The sequence below is a fragment of the Pinus tabuliformis genome, chromosome 1_2 (assembly GCF_031772625.1).
Source record: "Pinus tabuliformis cultivar Carrire ecotype Pingquan chromosome 1_2, CPIR1, whole genome shotgun sequence".
Taxonomy (NCBI): Eukaryota; Viridiplantae; Streptophyta; class Pinopsida; order Pinales; family Pinaceae; genus Pinus; species Pinus tabuliformis.
Window position 1 is genome coordinate 141100631 of NC_142298.1, and position 7826 is coordinate 141108456.

The window sequence follows — 7826 nt, forward strand, 5'->3', positions numbered from 1 at the left end:
AGTGAAATCATATTCATGTCACTTGGGATATCAGAAGACATTGAAAATAGTGAATACATTATACTATTGGATGAACTTAAATAAAGAAGTGGTAGAGATCATGGCGAGATGCTTGGATTGTCAATAGGTAAAGGAAAAGTGTAAGCATCCGGGTGGGTTAATACATCCAATCTCAATTCTAGAGTGGAAATGGGAGGTCATTTCCATGGAATTCATCACAGGTTTGCCGAGAACATCTAGACAACATGATTCCATCATGGTTGTGGTGGAGAGGTTGACTAAGGTAGCACACTTCATTCCAGTGAAATCTACATATTTAGCTAGTGATCTGGTGCAGGTATTCATCATAGATGTGGACATATTTCATGGTGTTCCGAAGAATATTGTGTCAGAGAGGGATGAAAAGTTCACTTCCAAGTTTTGGAATGATTTATTTACAGGTTTAGGTACAGAGTTTGCCTTCAACACAACTTATCATCCACAAATAGATGGACATGTAGAGAGGGTCAACATGATATTGCAGGATATGTTGAGGATGTATGTAATGCATCAACAACAAAAGTGGGAAGAATACCTTCTGTTGGTTGACTTTGCTTATAATAATGGTTACCAGGAATCATTGAGGATGAGCCTGTTTGAGGAATTGAATGGGCGAAGTTGTAATACTCCCATCAGTTGGTGTGACCTAGTGAATAGGATATTGATTGGACCGGACATGTTAACAAAAATGGAATAGGAAATGTAGGTAATCAAGAATAATTTAAAGGCAACATAGGATAGGAAAAAAAGCTATGCAGATTGGAACAAGTTGTTTAAAAAGTTTCAGGTTGGGGAACATGTGTACTTGCGCATCAAGCCCAAGAAGAGATCCTTGTGGATTGGATCATAAGCCAAGTTGGCACCTCGATTTTGTCAACCTTTCAAGATTCTTGAAAGGATTGGACTAGTAGCCTATCGACTTGCACTGCCTTCGACAATGAAATTCCATGAAGTTTTCCATGTATCATTGCTTAAAAAGTAGGTTAAAGATGTTGATCATGTGATTAACTAGTCTGTATTTTAGGTGGAGCCAGAAGGAGAATTCTAGCTGCAACCTCAATGTATATTGTAGAGAAAGATGCTCATGCTCTGAAACTAAGCAATCGAGCAATTTAAAGTGCATTGGACAAACTTTGGGCCTTATGAGGCTACATGGGAGATGGTGGATCAGATGCGGACTATGTATCCTTCTCTCATTCGCTAGCTGAGCAAATGTTTTGGTAAATGTGTTGATGCGATGTTTTGGTTTATGTACATATGGATGTAAATACCGCCACAAGTTGTGTTATAAAGCTCCAATAAGAGGTATGGGTGTCATATCATTATGGTTATCATGTTGTTATGTTGTTATCTTGGTTTTCTTCTTAGTGGGTTGATCATTTTAAATACTACAATGAGCTAAGTTATAAAGCTCCATGGGAAGTATGTTTTTCTTTCAGAGGTCTCGTTCGTTGTAGTTTCCATTGAACACTAAGGAGGGTGTTCCCCCAAGGGGGAGGGGTTTGTAATAACCCTGGTAAAAAATCCATGTAATAAAACTTAATAAAGGCAAAATAATAACCATGGTCACGAGACACATATTCCAAGTAGAATGTTGGGCAAAAAATCCTAGTGTGGATGTTCATTTAGTTTATTGTGGATATGGAAAATGGAAAAGGTTATGGCTGAGGATTTGGAAAGGAAAAGTGGCATTTATTTATGAAAATAATGGAAATAAGGAGAAAACGAAGGTGAAAGGTCACATGTTGCATGTGAGGAGGAAAATGAAGGAAAATAATGGAAAATGAAGAAAATAGTGGCCTCATTAATAAAAAGGTTTATGCAGATTAGTTCATGGCTTTTGATCAGTTTAGTTTGGAGCTCTCATTCTATTCTCTCTCTCTCTCTCTCTCATACTCTTGGACACTTAGAGTTTTCTTGGAGCACTCAGGGAGGAGTGTGGCATACTTGGGATTTGGAGAAACAAGACAAAGAAAGAGTAGGAAAGTGCAAGAGGACAACAAGATCAACAACTACAATGTGTTTTGCTTGCAGGTACCGAGTTGCATGTATGATTTCCTTATTAGTTCTGGCATGCATGCATATGCATGTTGTTTCTTAGTCATGATATTTCATTAGCATGGAGGATTGCCTGGATTGACAATGATTTTGTCTAACCTTGCCATTTCTTAGATAGCCATGGTGTTGTGGGAGTCTTTCCCCTTGTTTTCTGGTTGGTTCTCATGTTGCTTTGGCTGTGGGTTAAGTTATTAGTTCCTGGAGCCTTGGTTGGACAAACACTTTGGAGCCCTGTAAAAAATTGGGTTGAGTTATTAATCCTGGAGCCTTGGTTGGAAAAACGCTTTAAAGCCCTTAGTGGGTTGAGTTACTAGTCCTAGAGTCTTGGTTGGACAAACGCTCTGGAGCCCAGCAGCAGCTGTGGGTTGAGTTACTAGTCCTGGAACCTTGGTTGAAACAAATTCTCTAGAGCCCTAGACAACTTGGGTAGAGACCAATTTGGTGATGGATAGTAATGTCCAACTATGAGGTGGAATCACTAGTTGAGGGTTGAGGTGGTGTGGCCTCTAGAATCTGTGGTTTTTATATTGATGTATTTGTTGGATGAGAACCCACATTCATGCTTGGAATATGACATGGGGGTGATTGGTTGAAGAGAGACTTGGTTCATCCAATCTATGGTCGGGTGGAACGTGGAATTCCCAAACCTGGTTTGCCTTTGCATTCATCAATAAGATATCTCTTTCTCCTTGATATTTTATGGGTAAATATACTTATTTATATGTGGCTTATATGACTGTTAAATCCTTGATATTTCTTTTGGTTACATGTTGGTTATGAATGTGTTTTATGATAGTAATAACATATGGTTCTCATCATCTTTTGGTTAATCATTGAATGTACAATGAATATATGGCTTAATATATGGTAATGTAGTTATTGTGATGAGGCATCAATGCTTCTTAGTGATTCTTAGATAAGTACAATACCCATATGCTTAGATATAACAATGTAAACTTTGAAACGGGAACTATAAACTCAAAACGGGAACTCTGGCAAAAAAACCCTGAAAACACATCAAAAACACTGTTAAAAACGAAAAGTGTGTACACTGGAACGAGGGTTTTTTTTTTTAGGGTCAATTTTGAACATGTTTTAAAAATGGCAGTGAAAACAAAATTTTCGTGCAAAATACAACTTGAAAACGAAAAAGTGATGATACTGGAATGATGAATTTTTTTTAGGGTCAATCTTCAACATTTTAAAAAAATGCTAGTAAAACCGAATTTTTATGTGCCAAACAAAGTTGTTTATGAGGAAAAAACACAGTAATGTTTTTGGTAGAATAACATTTTTCTTTTCTAAGTATAAATTCAACATGTTCTCAACCATAACATGCTAGATACAAAAGAAATTGAAAATTTTCAACCATAAAATTAAAAAACCATGACATTATGAACAAATTACATCACTAAATGAATTCAAAAGTCAATATTTGTATATTGAATGAAACATACATTATATTTCTAATTTAATGTTGCATTGTAGATATTCTAAACAATAAAAATGATCATAATTAAAAAATATAATCCAACAACATAAAAATGGCTTATAACTTCTCATTTAACACCATATGGAAATCAAAAATTTTATTTCAAGATACGATGCATACATCAGTTATATAAACTGTCTTAACAATTATTCAAAATCACTCATATTTTCTTGCACACCATCAGAATTCGCATCTTCAGATGAGCGACTGGATGCTGACGAAGATGTTCCATATTCTTCTCTTTCATCAACTAGTGCCCCATCCGAGTCCACATACATGCCCACCATTTCAGCTTTCAAAATTCTTCTAGATCTACGACTGGTTTCAGCAGACTCCCATCTCAACATTGTTCCTTATGGTAACAACCTTTTCAGAATCTCTATTGTCTTGAAGCGAAGAGTTCCTCTCTTTGTTAAATTGAAGTCATAAACAAGTATGTCAACATCCTCCAATTTTAATATGTCTGTGCGGTGGTGATTTATATTTGTACCCTTTCTTTTTCTCTTTCCGCCATTTTTTTTGTCAACTACCATCTCTGGCTTATACACACCATTGAATGGGTGTGTATTTGTAGCATACTAATGTACTTCAACACTTATAACATCCTCATTTTCTATAAGACCTTTATAACTTTAGCAACCCATAATGGATAGCCATTGGGATCTCCATCTGCCAGCACTACGATCATGCAACCCTCCTTAATATCCTGTACTGAACCCCTGTAAAGGTCTTCCATGGCTTCACGTTGTGTACAAGATCTTCTGGAACCAATACACATCTCTCTTTCCTTTGCTTGTGAATAATTAATAATACCTTGAGATCGTTGTTGTTCAATAATGTTTATTTCCTCATGCTCATTCGACACATTTTGTGGTCAAATAAATGGATTTTTCAAAGGTATATCTTCATTTGTTGTTGTTGAAATGATATCACTTTGATTATTGAAAAATGACTCCCAGCAAATTGAATTAGCAATGTCAAAATACTCATATGTATATCTAATACATTTTTTAATTTCTTCTAGGCAATCAGAATAATTTATATCTCTATTTTGTCTGCGTGCATTATGAACTTCACCAAATGATTGTAATAACAATATTTTTGATGCAAATATTGGATGATCTGGAATGAACTTCAAAAATTGCAAACCTGATGACGGTGCCCATTCTGCAGTAGTTGAATACTTCTTACCCCATATTAGTGTTTTCCCATCAATTTTTTTGATACGAAATTGATGTTGGAAGCTAATGTCATTAAGTTGTTCAATGCATTTCCCCTCACCATATGATCCCAGAGTAAACCTTCGCATGTCAACAGTTTCTTCCAACACATCAAAAGTAGGCTCTGGCATGTATTATTTCTTAATACATTCAATTAATGATGGCAAGCTCCCAATTTCCTTCCTCCTCAATGTGACTGAAAAACGACTGAACATATGATCAATATGGTCATGAGTGTGCCCAATAAGAAGGAAACGAACCTTTACCTTCTGAAAAATTCTCAATTCAACAAGCATGTTTAGATTTGCAAAAACAATCTGATTTTTGTTTTCACAACAAGTGTTGTGCAATTGTAGATACAAAACTTCAGGAAGATTACCAGACCAATGAGAAAGCACATCATGAATTATGGTTATTGTAAAATTTGCATCATTATGAATATTTGGAGCTGTGAAGTACACCCTTGGCAACATTTTCCCATTGAAGACCATACAACCGACCAAGTGATACTGAATAAAATTTTCCTCCTGTAAATTTTTGGGTGTGCGAACAAAATGTGGTAAAAGTGTTTTCTTCTGGTCCATACCATCAATTACCAAACCCAAATATTTATTCCAATTATCATAACACTTCTTTCGATGCTTGTACAACTTTTTCCTTTCATTTTTTTGTTGTTCACGATGCTCCAAAAGTTCTTTGACAATTGAATCTACACAACATAAAATAAAGCCATTAAGAAATATGTTTTCATAGTTGATGACTATACAATTTTAAAAGTTAAAGTTATGAATGCTTACCTCTTTCTGACCCTTCAAATTTGTCCCTTTTTGATTTAAGAGAAGCACATGTACTGCAAATCCCCGTCCTTGTCTTCTTAGGAATACGGACATTGTTGAATTCTTTCTTCCATACCTTCACAAAATATTGATATGTAATAAACCGGCCATGTCCCTCAACACCTTCTGCATATTCTTTGTATAAGTTGTAGATTTATCGTCTTGAAAAATTATGTGGAATATGAATTGTCTTTCTATTTGCCATACACTCTCCATGCTTTGAAAAGAAATCTTTCATCCATGACATTGCAGTATTTGATAATGGCCCAAACTGTCTTTTATGATGTACTTCTGAATAAAATGTGGGATACTTTTCCAAATTTTCTTGAATTCTCGAGAGACAAAAATTCCCAATCAAATGAAACATTTTGAAAGCTTTTCTACAGATAAATAAAGTCCTAATATGATAATCATAACCTGACAATGTAGATTGCATGCACCCAACTAAATATGAATTTTGCATGCTTTTATTCATTGACAAATATCTCTTCTTGCTCTCTAATGCAAATTTTAAATCCATATGTTTCAAGCAATCTTTTTGGCAACATTCACTTGAAATGAGAGCGCTGATAGAACTTCTTTTCGTTAGATATTCTTCTCTACCCCTTGTATAACTAGAACATCTTGCATTGATACGAAAAGGTCTGCTCCTACTCCTCGATACAATATTTCTTGGCAACATCTCCATCATTGGATCATCATTTGTATAAGGATTTTCATCATCATTAAGAGGAATGTTATCCACACTATGATCAGCTGTGCTTTTCAAATACTGACTTGGACGATATTCTTCATCTTCTCCTTCTTCAGTGCTACTGTCATAGTCCTTAGAATTCGGACTGAATGGAAAATTTGACTCGATGTTTATTGGATATTCTTCTTAATATGCATTGTTAGTGCTGCTCTCATAGTCCATAGAATTAGGACTATGTCGAAAATGTGACTGTTTACTTACTAAAAATGCTACATCTTGTCCTTTGTCACTGCTACCTTTATACCCATTAGAATTAGGACTAAGTGCATCATCCCGTCCTTCATCACTGCTGCTCTCATAGTCATTAGAATTAGGACTAAGAGAACACCGTGACACTCCATTTTTTTGAAATTCATCATCGCGCTCTTCATCACTGCTGCTCTCATAGTACATAGAATTAGGACTAAGAGGACACTGTGACACTCCATTCTTTTAAAATTCATCGTCACGCTCTTCATCACTGCTGCTCTCATAGTCCTTAGAATTAGGACTAAGTGGACACTGTGACACTCCATTCTTTTGAAATTCATCATCCCGCTCTTCATCACCGTTACTCTCATAGTCCTTAGAATTAGGACTAAGTGGACACCGTGACACTCCATACTTTTGAAATTCATCATCATGCTCTTCATCACTGCTGCTCTCGTAGTCCTTAGAATTAGGACTAAGTGGAAACTTTGACACTCCATTCCTTTGAAATTTGTTATCACGCTCTTCATCACTGCTGCTCTCATAGTCCTTAGAATTAGGACTAAGTGGACACCGTGACACTCCATTCTTTTGAAATTCGTCATCATGCTCTTCAACACTGCTGTTGTCATAGTCCTTAGACTTAGGAGTAAGTGGATACCATGACACTCCATTCTTTTGAACTTCACCATCATGCTCTTCATCACTATTGCTCTCATAGTCCTTAGAATTAGGACTATGTGGACACCGTGACACTCCATTCTTTTGAAATTTGTCATCATGCTCATCATCACTACTGCTTTCATAGTCCTTAGAATTAGGACTAAGTGGAATTTGTGACTCTTTATTTATTTGAAATTCTCCATCCCCTCTTTCATCAGTGTTTCTCTGATAGTCCTTAGGATCAGGAATAAGTGGAAGAATTCCTGCTATATTCATCAATATGAATAGAGTTGTTACGTGATGAAGATGTTGATGTTGTATAAATTGAAACTTCACTATCAGGACAATCCATCCCTTTCAAATAGAAGATGTTGAATGATACAAATGGAGAGTCTCCTAAAGATATTATATAGCTTAGAGAATGAAATTTTTCCTCCAAAAAGTTTCACGAAAATATTTCCCTCCAAAAAGTTTGTTAGATTTATTTCCCTTCATTATTTTATTCTAAAATTGATTGAAAAATGTAAAATAATTTTTTTTATGAAACAAATCATTAAAGTTAAAATTGTAAACTA